The sequence below is a fragment of the Podarcis erhardii genome, assembly GCF_964252035.2.
Source record: "Podarcis erhardii genome assembly, chromosome: Z".
NCBI lineage: Eukaryota > Metazoa > Chordata > Lepidosauria > Squamata > Lacertidae > Podarcis > Podarcis erhardii.
In genome coordinates this window covers 49,787,015-49,801,693 of record NC_138504.1, presented here as the reverse complement: position 1 = coordinate 49,801,693, position 14,679 = coordinate 49,787,015, and the positions used below count along the sequence as shown (strand labels likewise).

General features: G+C 49.7%; 2 protein-coding genes across 5 annotated transcripts in view; both read left to right on the top strand.

Moving 5' to 3' along the window:
• The window catches only part of ZBTB6 (zinc finger and BTB domain containing 6), a 112,911-nt gene that overhangs the window by 11,147 nt on the left and 87,085 nt on the right, over window positions 1-14,679 (top strand). The window lies entirely within an intron of this gene.
• The window catches only part of RC3H2 (ring finger and CCCH-type domains 2), a 50,085-nt gene continuing 43,283 nt past the window's right edge, over window positions 7,878-14,679 (top strand). For 2 of the 4 annotated variants that reach the window (XM_081847478.1, XM_081847481.1), the window contains exon 1: window positions 7,878-8,000. The gene's annotated coding sequence lies outside the window, so the exon portion shown is untranslated. The remainder of the gene's footprint in view (window positions 8,001-14,679) is intronic. The other 2 variants (XM_081847480.1, XM_081847479.1) reach the window with 1 other exon arrangement.

Sequence of the window (14,679 nt, the reverse complement as noted above, 5' to 3'; positions counted from 1 at the left end):
GAAGAACGCTGAGATGAGCGCCCATGAACCATCTATTGAACTACTACCCAAGAGGGCACCACTCTATGCAGAAATACTCGCGGACCACTGTCTGCTGACTGCAACAACAGTGGAGGAAATTAACACCAAACTAGAAAAGGTAACGTCACTCCTGGCTGAGTTGGTGCTTTTGGCGGCCAGAAATAATAATAATAATATAATAATTTATTATTTGTACCCCGCCCATCTGGCTGGGTTTCCCCAGCCACTCTGGGCGGCTTCCATAAAAACCAGAGATACACTAAAATATCACAGATTAAAAACTTCCCTGAACAGGGCTGCCTTAAGATGTCTTCTGAATGTCAGGTAGTTATTTATCGCTTTGACATCTGATGGGAGGGCGTTCCACAAGGCGGGTGCCACTACCGAGAAGGCCCTCTGCCTGGTTCCCTGTAGCTTTGCTTCTCGTAATGAGGGAACCGCCAGAAGGCCCTCGGCGCTGGACCTCAGCGTCCGGGCAGAACGATGGGGGTGGAGACGCTCCTTCAGGTATACTGGGCCGAGGCCGTTTAGGGCTTTAAAGGTCAACACCAGCACTTTGAATTGTGCTCGGAAACGTACTGGGAGCCAATGTAGGTCTTTCAAGACCGGTGTTATGTGGTCTCGGCGGCTGCCCCCAGTCACCAGTCTAGCTGCCGCATTCTGGATTAGTTGTAGTTTCCGAGTCACCTTCAAAGGTAGCCCCACGTAGAGCGCATTGCAGTAGTCCAAGCGGGAGATAACTAGAGCATGCACCACTCTGGCGAGACAGTCCGCGGGCAGGTAGGGTCTCAGCCTGCGTACCAGGTGGAGTTGGTAGACAGCTGCCCTGGATACAGAATTGACCTGCGCCTCCATGGACAGCTGTGAGTCCAAAATGACTCCCAGGCTGCGCACCTGGTCCTTCAGGGGCACAGTTACCCCATTCAGGACCAGGGAGTCCTCCACACCAGCCCGCCCCCTGTCCCCCAAAAACAGTACTTCTGTCTTGTCAGGATTCAACCTCAATCCATTAGCCGCCATCCATCCTCCAACCGCCTCCAGGCACTCACACAGGACCTTCACCGCCTTCACTGGTTCTGATTTGAAAGAGAGGTAGAGCTGGGTATCATCTGCATATTGATGGACACCCAGTCCAAACCCCCTGATGATCTCTCCCAGCGGCTTCATATAGATGTTAAAAAGCATGGGGGAGAGGACGGAACCCTGAGGCACCCCACAAGTGAGGGCCCAGGGGTCTGAACACTCATCCCCCACCACCACTTTCTGAACACGGCCCAGGAGGAAGGAGCGAAACCACTGTATAACAGTGCCCCCAGCTCCCAGCCCCTCTAGACGGTCCAGAAGGATGTTATGGTCGATTGTATCAAAGGCCGCTGAGAGATCCAGCAGAACTAGGAAACAGCTCTCACCTTTGTCCCTAGCTCGCCGGAGATCATCAACCAGCGCGACCAAGGCAGTTTCAGTCCCATGATGAGGCCTGAATCCCGATTGGAAGGGATCCAAATGGTCCGCATCCTCCAGGCGTGCCTGGAGTTGTTCAGCAACCACGCGCTCAATCACCTTGCCCAAGAATGGAAGATTTGAGACTGGGCGATAGTTGGCCATACTGGCCGGGTCTAAAGATGGTTTTTTAAGAAGCGGTTTGATGACCGCCTCTTTCAGCGGATCTGGGAATGCTCCCTCACAGAGGGAAGCATTCACCACCCCGCAGAGCCCATCGCCCAGCCCTTCCCGGCTTGCTTTTATTAGCCAGGATGGGCAAGGATCCAGGAGACAGGTGGTTGGTTTCACGCGTCCAAGCAGCCTGTCCACATCCTCGGGGGTAATGGATTGAAATCGATTCCATGCAACTTGACCAGACAGAGCTCTAGCACTCTCCCGCCCCAGCCCTGCTCCCACGGTGGTGTCTAGCTCCTTCCGAATATGAGTGATTTTATCTGCAAAAAACTTTGCAAAATCGTTGCAGGAGATCTTGGGGTCTTTACAAAGCCCCGGTGGTAAAGGTGGTTCCGTTAAATTACGAACCACCTGAAAAAGTCTCCTGCTACTATTTTCTGCAGATGCAATAGAGGCGGTGAAGAAAGTCTTCTTCGCCGTCGCTATCGCCACTTGGTAGGCTCGACGTTGAGCTCTAACCTGTGTCCGGTCAGATTCGGAGTGAGTTTTTTGCCACCGACGCTCTAGCCGTCTCAGCGATTGTTTCATCGCCCTCAGCTCCGAAGAAAACCACGGAGCTGTCCGGGCTCCATGCAATCGGAGAGGGCGCTTCGGAGCCAGACAGTCGATAGCCCTGGTTAACTCCGCATTCCAGCGGGCCACCAGGGAATCAGCTGAAAGGCCATCAACATGGGATAAGGCATCCCCTACCACTCTCTGGAAACCATTTGGATCCATTAAGTGGCGGGGGCGGACCATCCGAATTGGTCCCACCTCCCTGCAGAGGGGAAGGGTCGCGGAGAAGTCCAGTTGCACCAGGAAGTGATCTGACCATGGCACTTCTTTTGTTTCACTTTTACTTAGTGTCAGATCACCCACGTCACTAGAGGTGAACACCAGGTCTAAGGCATGTCCATGACTATGAGTTGGGCCAAACTTATTCAGGGACAGCCCCATGGAGGCCATGCTTTCCACGAAGTCCCGAGCAGCCCCTTGTAAGGTCGTGTCGGCATGGATGTTAAAATCCCCTAGGACAACCAAACTAGGTGTCTCCAGGAGAAAATCCGCCACGACCTGAAGCAGCTCAGACAGGGAATCCTTGGTGCAGCGGGGAGGTCGGTACACCAAAAGGAATCCTGTACTGCCCCTATTGCCCAACTTCCAGAACATGCACTCAGAAAACTGGATCTTCCCAGTAGGACGCCTGGTGCAAGCTAGTGACTTCCTAAAAATCACTGCAACCCCCCCTCCCCGCCCACATGACCTGGGTTGCTGTGCGTAAGAGAAACCTGGTGGGCAAGCAGCGGCAAGGACAGGCCCATCTGCTTCCTCCAACCAGGTCTCTGTCACACATGCCAGGTCAAGTCCTCCATCCACAATCAGGTCGTGGATGGCAGTGGTTTTATTCTTCATTGACCTGGCATTACACAGCAACACCTTCAGGTCATGTAGGTTTCCCCTGTTGATTCCAGTATCCATCCGGTCAAGGCCAGACCCGGAGGCAGGGATAGTCTTCAAACAACGACTAAACCTGCCTCCTCGGTAATGACATGGTCTGGTCTTAGCGTAACTCCGCCTCCTGCCCATGATCACCGAGATCGGATGTCCCAGTGCTTCCCCCCCTGTGGAACTTGTCCAAGCCATCGTGATGACTGGGGCCCCACTCCCAGGCAGCCCTGATCTAGCCCCTTCAAAACAAAACATAAACTATACAGAACCAATAAAACAACAACAACAACAAAAAGGAACAGAACAATTATAATAAAATTAATCCCCAACCAAATATCCATCCCACCCACCCCCAGCAATAGAAAAAAAAGAAATAAAAATTTAAATTGCCACCGACTGCTTGAGGACATTTTAGAGCACATTAACCCCCTGGAACGGGAAGCAATGGCAGAACACTTCCCACCCTTCCCAAGAGTTTGTTCCAAAAGTTTGTTCCTGGGCCACGCCCCCTGGGCCAGTTGGAAAAGGCCCTGGAAGGGAGCAGGCCCTGCAGTCCTCACCCAGCCGATGGTCCAAGGCTTCCCCGCAGCAGGAGTCCCTTTATAGCCAGGAGAGAGGGCCTGGGCCACGCCCCCTGGGCCAGTTGGAAAAGGCCCTGGAAGGGAGCAGGCCCTGCAGTCCTCACCCAGCCGATGGTCCGAGGCCTCACTGCAGCAGGAGTCCCTTTATAGCCAGGAGAGAGGGCCTGGGCCACGCCCCCTGGGCCAGTTGGAAAAGGCCCTGGGAGGGAGCAGGCCCTGCAGTCCTCACCCAGCCGATGGTCCGAGGCCTCACTGCAGCAGGAGTCCCTTTATAGCCAGGAGAGAGGGCCTGGGCCACGCCCCCTGGGCCAGTTGGAAAAGGCCCTGGGAGGGAGCAGGCCCTGCAGTTCTCACCCAGCCGATGGTCCGAGGCCTCACTGCAGCAGGAGTCCCTTTATAGCCAGGAGAGAGGGCCTGGGCCACGCCCCCTGGGCCAGTTGGAAAAGGCCCTGGGAGGGAGCAGGCCCTGCAGTCCTCACCCAGCCGATGGTCCGAGGCCTCACTGCAGCAGGAGTCCCTTTATAGCCAGGAGAGAGGGCCTGGGCCACGCCCCCTGGGCCAGTTGGAAAAGGCCCTGGGAGGGAGCAGGCCCTGCAGTTCTCACCCAGCCGATGGTCCGAGGCCTCACTGCAGCAGGAGTCCCTTTATAGCCAGGAGAGAGGGCCTGGGCCACGCCCCCTGGGCCAGTTGGAAAAGGCCCTGGGAGGGAGCAGGCCCTGCAGTCCTCACCCAGCCGATGGTCCGAGGCCTCACTGCAGCAGGAGTCCCTTTATAGCCAGGAGAGAGGGCCTGGGCCACGCCCCCTGGGCCAGTTGGAAAAGGCCCTGGAAGGGAGCAGGCCCTGCAGTCCTCACCCAGCCGATGGTCCGAGGCCTCACTGCAGCAGGAGTCCCTTTATAGCCAGGAGAGAGGGCCTGGGCCACGCCCCCTGGGCCAGTTGGAAAAGGCCCTGGGAGGGAGCAGGCCCTGCAGTCCTCACCCAGCCGATGGTCCGAGGCCTCACTGCAGCAGGAGTCCCTTTATAGCCAGGAGAGAGGGCCTGGGCCACGCCCCCTGGGCCAGTTGGAAAAGGCCCTGGAAGGGAGCAGGCCCTGCAGTCCTCACCCAGCCGATGGTCCGAGGCCTCACTGCAGCAGGAGTCCCTTTATAGCCAGGAGAGAGGGCCTGGGCCACGCCCCCTGGGCCAGTTGGAAAAGGCCCTGGGAGGGAGCAGGCCCTGCAGTTCTCACCCAGCCGATGGTCCCTCAATACTTAAGAGACTAATACTTAAGAGACAAATAGCTCCCTCAATACTTAAGAGACTAACGTAGTGTTGCACTCCCCCAAGACCATTGTGCTCAGGGGTGTAACAGGTCTGGATCTGACAACCAAGAGACTACTAATAGCAAAAATAACAAAAGTGAAAGTAGGGACTTGATCCTACAAAACACCCAAGTAGCTCTCAATATACAGTCATACCTCTTGTTACGTTTGCTTCATGATATGTTTTTTCATGTTGCGTCCCGCAGCGACCCAGAAGTACCGGAAAGGGTTACCTCCGGGTTTCGCCGCTCGCGCATGCGCAGACACGCAAAATGACATCACGCGCATGCGCAGAAGCGGCAAATTGCAATCCGCGCGTGCGCACACGGATTGCGTTCCTTTCATGTTGCGAACAGATCCTATTCGCAACCAGAGGTACCACTGTATATCCTTTCAACAGTATGCTGCCTTACTAGAAATCAATCACTAGCGTGAAGAGAAATCTTAAGTGTTTACTAAATATCCAGTGTGACAATCTGATTGTGATATATGAATGTGTTATACATTTGATGTTAGCTGCTCTAAGCCCAGTGTTAGCCGGGGAGGGCGGGGTATTGTAGCACCCTGCTTGTGGTTAACGCTTAGCTGGAATGAAATATTCAACGCAGCAATAGAGAAATTAAAATAGTAATTTATTTGTCAGACAAATAAATAAGAGGCACAGTGGTACATGGTTACCAAGCTCTGGCCTGGCCTCCTGCCATTCTGGCCAGCACTTATATTCCCTTAATCCAGCCCCCTTTGCTCCTCCTGTGGCTGCCTCTGTCCAATCAGCCTGGTTGAAATTCCTATTGGCTGTTTGGTAGAACCAATCACAAAAGATACACCCACAAAAGATACACCCACTTCCTTGCCCTTATAAGGGAGACAAAGAGCTATATATATGACATATAAGTAATAATATATCTTACATGGAATCTTAATTACCAGCTCACCTCTTGCCCTCCTTGCCCTATTGCCTTCTAAAACAAATGGTTAATCTTACATTTTTATGTTCAACAGATGTCAAGGATCTTGAGTTTCACATCAACATTGAAAGATTTCCTTCATTTAAGGTTTCTAAACAAATGCCTGACAACTATATATCAAGACTGCTTGGATGGCGTCTTCTGTCTGGCAGGGGGGCTAGGCTCATTTGCCCCTCTGGTCTCCTATTGCAATATGACTCTATGAAATAAGAATCTAGCATTTCTTAAATCCTTTGCATAATTACATTTAAGCCAATATATTTAAGCTAATATATTTCATACATTTATCATAGGTAGCCTCTTAAAAGAATAAAGCTTTTCAAAGTAAAAAGGAAGGAACTCAGTAAAACACAGCTTTTAAAAAGAAACCTCTTCAGTGTACACCTCCCCCTTTCCCCCTCCTTTCCCAGCCAGCTAGATGCTTCTCCCATTAGCTCTTGGCCTTTCAACCTTAGGAAGAAGATATGGCTCATTTTACTGGGAGGCAAATGGTATTATTTTCCCCATTCCTAATGGTGTTTTCTCAGCCTTTTTTATCTTCTGTATCATGTAGGATCAGTGTCCTCGCTCTCAGCCTTTAATTTCCTCTTTTTATGACTTTGAGAATTGTTTTTCTACTATAAATCAATGGGGCCCCCTTGTCTTAGGAGAATGGCCAAGGTTTTCTCTGCCTGGCATGAAACATTTGAAAATCTAAGCCCATTTAATTTAGGAACCTGATCAAGATATAAGCCAATATAAGTCTTGATTAAAAATGCAGTCTATATTCAGATGCCACAGTATAAATAAAAATTATTATTATTATTATTGTATGAACCCTTCCAACTTCAGGACCTCAGGGGTTACCCTCTTTTATTTCTCCCACTCCTCCCCACCTGCTTTAAATACAGAGGCTGATCTGCACCATTTAAAGCTCACAACTCCTCCCTCCCTAAACCTGGGAACTGTAGTTTTACCCTCACAGAAGCTACGGTTTTCAGGCATCTTAGCATACTACTGTCCCCAGGATTATTATATTTTTTTGGGGGGGGGGAGTCATGTGCTTTAAATGTATGATGCGGGTGTTCCCCAAATCTTTTCCCTCTTCATTTCTATATTGCCATTCCGGACAGAATCGAGCTACAAATGTATGGAAAGAAACACTGAAGGATGAGCAGAAGGCGCCTGTCAATACTTTTATCTTTTAAAAGCGACAGGGTGGCGAGGGAATACAGTATTATGCTTATTTTCTTCATAAAGCTTTTGCCCCCGTTTCATTTTTTAGTTTATGTAAAACAGGGAGAACAATTATAACAACGGATGAAAAGCAAAGCTGTATGACAGAAATGATAAATATTACTAAATTTATTCGTTTATTTCTATTCTCCGAGGAACTCAAGGTAGAATAATACACGGTTCTCCTCTTCCTCGCTTAATCCCCACAAGACTCCTACGAGGATTGTACTGTATCGTTACAAAATGAGTAGCAAAGAAAATTAAAACCAGCCACGACCGAATGTTTCTAGTGCGGTGAAGTGCAGGGGTGGGCTAGATGACCCTCGGGGGTCCCTTTAACGCTCTATAGTTCTGTGATTGTGCGAACGTGCTCCAATTACAGAAAGCGCAGCCGCGGCGCACGTCGCCTCTTCCGCCCGCCGGCCTCACTTCTGCGCAGGGCGCACGCGCGTTGCAAAGCGGCTGGCGAGCTGGAACGAGGAGCGGGGAGCGGTCGTCGCTGCGCGGCATCTATCGTCGCTACCGGTCCCATCTGGGCGCTTCATCTCTGTGGTATGCCCTTCTGACGCTTCTTCCTATGCTCTCTCTCCGTGCCCAGCAAGCGCGCCTCCGTCCACGTGACTTTGGGGGTGGAGGTGGGCGGGGCCGCGGCTGCGAGGCGAACGCTCGCGAGAGGTGGGGCGGGCCCGATCTGGGCGGGGCTCCCGGCTGTCACCGCGATGAGGAGGCGCCGTCGCCGCCGCCGCCGCTGGGCTGCTCCGGGGTGCGCCCCTGAGGGGGTGTGAGGAGATCCCGGGCCCTCCTGCAGGTAGGGGGCCCGGGAGGGCGGGGGCCCAGCGGCGGCTGTGAGGCGGAAGGCGGCCCCGCCCCCCTTCTGCCCTCTCACCCCGCGGGCCGAGGGGGTGAAATTGGGGGGGAGGGGAGGGGGCGTGGCCCGGTCCCAACGGGAGGGGGGCGGCGAAGAAGGGCGACCCTCCACTTCCCACTCCCCTGCAGTGTTTGTTCCCGCCCCCCCCCCGGCTGCTGTGCGGGGAGTGGGCTTCCATTCAGTGTGGGTCATCACCCCTCCCCCTCCCCCCACTCAGACCCCAAAGGGAAGAAAAGTGAATGGCGATTATTTGAGGGGGGGGGACGCGGGGAGTTGTTGTTTTTGATGTCATTTCCCTCTCCCTCCCCCTTCAAAAAAGTATTGGTAGTCCGTGGGGTCGGGAGAAAGAGAGAAGCCCCCCGCCCCCAATGCACACACAGGCTGGGCTCCCCACCAGCAGTCCCTACGGGTCGTGGTCACTGGGGGCTGATGGGTTGCTGGTGGTGAGCTGGGCGAGTGCTGCTGTGCTCCTGTGTCCTGCTTGCGAATTGGGGAGTCCTTCTGGTTAGCTGCTGCGAGAAACAGGCAGCTGCACTAGTTGGGCCTTTGGCAAGGGACCCTTTATGTTTTTCTCCCCAGTATTGATAGCTGGGCTGCACAGGGGTGGGGTGCCCTGGGTGGGTGCCTCACACACACTCATTCCCCCCTCATCTCTTGGGGCAAGAGTGTGTATGAGGAATAAGGGGAACTTTCTCCCTCAAAAGGAGAGGGGTCGTGTATGTGTACACTGTTGAAACACATCACTTTGTTTCATCTCACCCTCCCAGGGCTAACCTAAGTTATTCTGCTGCCCAAGGCAGAGCAGCAGATGATGTCTCTTCTCCCAAACCACACTGGATCTTGATGCATAGTACTCAAGAACGATGTAGCTGCCTTAGCACTCGAGGAAGAAATCCCCAAAATTGTTTCTCCCTCTAACAGTGAAATTGCAACAAACAATTAGCAATCTGTTGCCCTTTCCTGATACCCAGAAGCAGTTGCCTAGGTTGGCTGCCTTAGTCTGCCTAATGGTAGGACAGGCCCTATCTTCCTATCCCCTAGCCCTGTTCTGTCATCTTCTTTTGCCTCCACTTTCAACTTCCCCTGGTTATTGGGAAGTTTGAGAAGAACTATGTGAGCACCCCCTGCCCCCAGATGATTAAAATGTTGGGTATGAGCTTTCAGGTTGCACAAAATGTATCTGCAGGATTCTACAGTCAGAGCTCAGATTTTTAAAAGGTGTGAGGTTACATGCCCAGCATGTTAATATGTTCAGGTCAAGTATATGCACACAAGCATACAGTTAAGCCAGGTTGCTAAATGCCCCAAAGGACTACTTTAGACATGATAGCTTCTGTACACGGGAAATATTTATCAAAGAAACAGTACACAACGCATGCCACTGCTTCCCAGGCTACATGTGTATTGTGTTTATGTCACATGTGATGATCTATGTGTGCATTGTATGCTGTTTCACACATGGAAGTGTTTTTCATGTGGGAATTCTGGTGTGTTCGGAGCAGCCCTTTCATTCTAGGCAAAAGGCACCACCATTTGCCGCCTCGTCTGCTTGTCCTCATGAGAGTTTAAATCAGGGATGTAGAATCTGCAGCCCTGGTGTCGTTGGGCTTGAACTTGCATTAGTCCCAGCCAATGTGAGCAGTGGTCAGGGATGATGGGAGTTATAGTGGAACAACGCCTTGGAGCTCCACAGGTTCCCCACCCCTGATTTCAAGCAACCTGCTCAAACTCTCAAAATTATTATTTCTAACATTGTGCTCTGTATGCAGAGGTGGTCGCTTTAAAATTAGATCCTTGCAAAACTTGTCACCCTAATGCCATTATTTTTATTATAGTTTCCTGCCACCACACCTTCCTCCTAGTGAGCGTAGAAATATTTTTTATAAGCCTACATGTGGTGGGGTTAGTTAGCTTATGAGTTAAAATTTGATTGTGCTCCTGTTCAAAGATGATAGAAGTGCTTTTCATCCTTATATCCTGTGGGAAATTTGAAGACAAAATGCTGGTGGAAATGTATTGAAGCTCAGCTACGTGGTGGTCTGAACAAGGCCCAGTTTGTCTTTCCACTGCTTAGACTTTACAGCACAGAAAAATGCAGCATGTATGCTAGAATAGCTCAAGAGATGCCAGCTATTTAGCTCAGCTTGCTGCAGCTGCTTAGAGATGGTCTGTGCCTTGAACCATCAAGGGGGCATAGTTGATTGAAATCAAGGGTTCTGAACACAATCATTACCATTTCTAGAGAGATAAAATAGTTATGGCAATGTTTCTTATTATGATGTGACTTTGAGGGAAGCAAGCTTCTGAGCGGCACAAAATTCTTCAGCAAGCAAGAGCTTTTAATCGCTACCTTTTGGAAGAACTCTGCGTAATTCAGAATTCTGTTATTTGCACCAGCAGTGGGGTGCCCAATAATCTTTGACTTTCTGAGCCATATCAGTTCCATCACAGGTGACTTTTCACAAGCTATTGTTCAAGTAGAATGGCTGTCTTCCCATGTAGAAGGGAGCAGAGTTGGAGAAGTGAAATACATAACTATACGTATTTATTTAGATTTCAGCTCGAAGGAAGCAGTCCTCAAGGAAGTGGCCATACCTTACTTGTAGAGCGCATACCTTTACATGCAGAAGGTCCCAGGTTCAGTCCCCAGCATATTCAGTTAAAAGGATTAGATAGCAAGTGAATGAGAAAGATCCTTCTCTGACTGAAACCCTGGAGAGCTCCTGTCAGTTTTTCAATACTGGCTTGTGTGGACAGATAGCCTGGCAGTTTCCCATGTTAGTTTTATTGATTCTTTTTTTATTCCCCCTACTTTTTTGACATGTATTTGTACGTTTCTAAAATAAAGTTGGCACCATTTTAATAAAAAAATTAAAATTCATTTAATAAGAATTAAAAAATCAAGGAGTTAAAACAGAATAAATTTCAGACTAAACTACCATTAAAAATCCCCAACTATCCTCCCCCAATTTAACCCTATCACACAAAATCTCACAGTCATACAAAAAGTGTTACTAATGTTTTTATGTTAATGCTAATGTGACTATTTTCATTTAAAATTTGTTTGGTTCAAGCAAAGTTATAAATGGAAGTAGCAGGGTGGTGCTTTGGTGTGCCTTGAGCTGCTGCTCTTTTTGTGGAATAAATTGAATTATCTGTTCTCAGAAGTGGCAATTTTTTGGTTTCTAGGACAAAAGGTTGCATCCATTCTGTGTCCTGTCCTATACCACTTGCTGGCTGCATTTGTATGTCATGATAAACAAGTCTTTCCCAGCCCTGTGCCAAGCAGATGTTTTTTATCATTTACTTACTTACTTATTTGCATTTTGCTTCCTGCAAAGAAGTTCTGAAGAAACCCATAGAAAATACTGTATTTAAAAATTACACTGAAGCATTCACTCACAAAAATAAGTCAGAATACAAAACCACTCTTCCCCACTTAGCAGCAGGGTAAGCACCAATTTCTACTAGAAAAACACAAAAAGACCCAACACAGTATTAGTGCTTAAATACATGGGAGAATAAGAACGTCTTCCCCTAGTGCCATAAAAATAACAGTGTTGGTGACAGGAAAGCATTCTGCAGATTACAGGGTTGGGGGCCAGCTACCACTGAAAAGGCCTGTTCTCTCACTGCAGACCTCTTTTGGAAGTGGTACCCTAAGAAGGACCTGAGATTATTGTCATAGGGTCTAGGTAGGCTCATAGGTGGAAAGATGGTCCAGGCTCCCACTCAAATGCTTATGTGTGAGGGGGAAAAAATAAGCTTCATTCAAGGCTTGCAATGGTACAGGTCAGGCTACGTTAACAGATTGTATAGTTAAAGAGTTAAAGAATGACATCATGGGTCCAACACCAGACAGTAGCTTTGAAGAAGACATTACAACTGGTCATGCCCCCCCCCCCAAAGGCGAGACACAGCACACTTGTAATACTCTCTAAGAGACTGGTGCACTTCAAGGAACATGTTTCTTTCAGGGGTGTGGGTCTGCTGCCAATGGCAGAGGCAGTACCAAGTTCTCTGTGACAGGTCAGGGGTCATCTTCTGGTTCTTCCAACCTCCTCTCTTGGCTTGTTAGCACCCTTCCCCATTGGGCTAGCTGGTCGTAGTCAATAATTTTGCAGAAGCATCAGTTTCTAAACTATCTTCAAAGGCCGCTCAACATATAATGCAATAATCTAACTAGAGGTTATTAGATCATAGACCACCAAAGCCAGGCTATCCTAATGCAGATGGGGTTGCAGCTGGGCCACCAGACAGGGCAGAGAGATGGTGCTCTGCACAATGCAAGCCACTTGTGTCTGCAGTGACATTGATGGATCCAATAGTACCCCCAAGCTGAGTACCTGCTCCTTCAGGAGAGGTGTGATCCCATCCTAACAGGTTACACACACACCCTGTACAGACTGAGGAACTGCCCACTAACAGTGTCTCTGCCTTAACTGGATTGGAGTATTGATGACACACTCCCAAACTCTGAATGTCTCCATTCAGCAGCATGATGTAGAATAGCATGGGGGATAAAACTGAACATTGCAGAAACCTGCATTGGAGATTCCATGGGACCAAACAATACCCGCCCCCCCCCCCAAGACACCACCTCCTGGAGCTAACCATACAGCTACAACTGGTACCACAACAAGGCAGCACCACCCATTTTTAACTCTAAAAGGATAGCAAGATGGATGGTATCAAAAGCCACTGAGAGGACAATCAACAGGGTGACACTCCCATCTCTCCCAGCGTAGGTCATCATATTGGCAGTTTTTCTTCCAAGAGCAGGAACAAACTCCAATAGGAATGGTCCAGAAAATCAGTCCCATCCAAGATTGTCTTTTGCTGGTTAGTGACTGCACACTTGAGAACCTTGCACAAGAAAGGGACAGGAGTGACTCTTCTATTTTGTCCATATCGTTTGGGTCCAGGGAATATTGACCAGGAGTGACCTTAACACCACCTATCTCAGGTTGCCTGGGACTGCTCCATATTGCAACGAGACATTAATCCCTGCCCTCCCTGCCTAACAAGCCCCGCCCCCATAGATTTTACCAGCTTTGAGGGGCAAGAGCAAGAAGTCAAGTGATCCACCAACACATTGTCCACAACCTCAAGCCATGTCAGTTAGAATTCGTCCAACAAAACTGGCCCAGACAATACTCTGAGTACCTCTTGAGGCTGACCTGCTACAATAGTGGAGTCCAAGTCCTGGCAGATACAATTTTATCCTTAAAATGTCTTGCAAACAAGACATAGCAGGATGCTGTGGGTTCCAAAAACTCATTTAGGCCAATTTGTTAAATGCAACAAAATAGCTCCGCTGGACAGCATATGAAGGATGCAATGGAAGAAGCAAAGAAACACTCTTTGCCTCCTTCACTGCTACTAAGCAGACTCAATAATAAATGAATACTAGTTCAGTTGCATTTGTCTGGAGTTTTCCTCCACACATTCAAGCCATCTCCCAACCTGCTTGAGCACCCTCTACTCCCTGGTGTACCACAGAGCTATCTGGGCTTTATCAAGTAGGAGTGATCTTGGGTCACTTCTCCACTCCATGGGACTTAGACAGGAGCATCAGTCCTATCAGCTGGGGAGGTAGGAGCCCCAACTGTTTGGGAATCTGTTTGACTCAACCTCTGGAAGTAGTAGTAGTAGTTGTTTGCATCTTTCTCTCAGAGTGGGCCATCCTAACTGATACCCTTCTTCCACATAGAGAAAAGGACAGTGACAGCCTGAATCTCACCAGGGGGTGACTTGATCATGAAAAGGGAATGTTGATAATAGCCTCCACTCTCAGATCACCCTCTTTCTGTCCTGTCCAGAGCATGTCCAGCTGTAAGCATTGGACCAATGACATGTTCGGAAGGCCCCATCTTTGTCATGATAGGCATGAAGTACTCAGCTGCCCCAGATCCAGCATGAATATTGAAGTCCCCCATGACCAACAGCTCAGTGGTTCACGGTATAGAGACTGCCTCTCAAGCAGGAAGACAACTGGGCAGTATACCAGCAGCCTCCTAACATGTCCTCTACTTGAATTTGGTCATGTGGTAAGCCTAGAAAGAGAGTATTACAGGACCCCCCCCCCCCAAAAAAAAACCCCTCATGCAGCCCTGTATACCCAGGTTGGCAAAAAATACCCTGCTGGGGAAAACCCAACTCCTTGCTGCTCATCTGCCCAGGATTCACTTACACAAGTCAGATCAGCATCCTCATCCACAGTCATTGTGGATGGAGGAGATTTTATTTAAAACAAACCAACAGCACCTGCAGGTTCAAGGACTGGATGACAGAGCACTCACTGTACCCTCAGTTAGGGGAGGGTCCAGCATGCAGCACAGCCAATAACGTGCTGTGCAGTATTTGCTTCCCTCCACCCCACTATACAGTCATACCTCATGTTATGTTTGCTTCAGGTTGAGCGTTTTCAGGTTGCGTGCCACGACGACCCAGAAGTACCGGAATGGGTTACTTCCGGGTTTCACTGCTCGCGCATGTGCAGATGCACAAAATGACATCACACGCATTCTCAGAAGCGGCGAATCGCGACCCGCGCACGCGCAGAGGCTGGTTGCGTTCTGCTCATGTTGAGAACGGGCCTCCGGAATGGATCCCATTC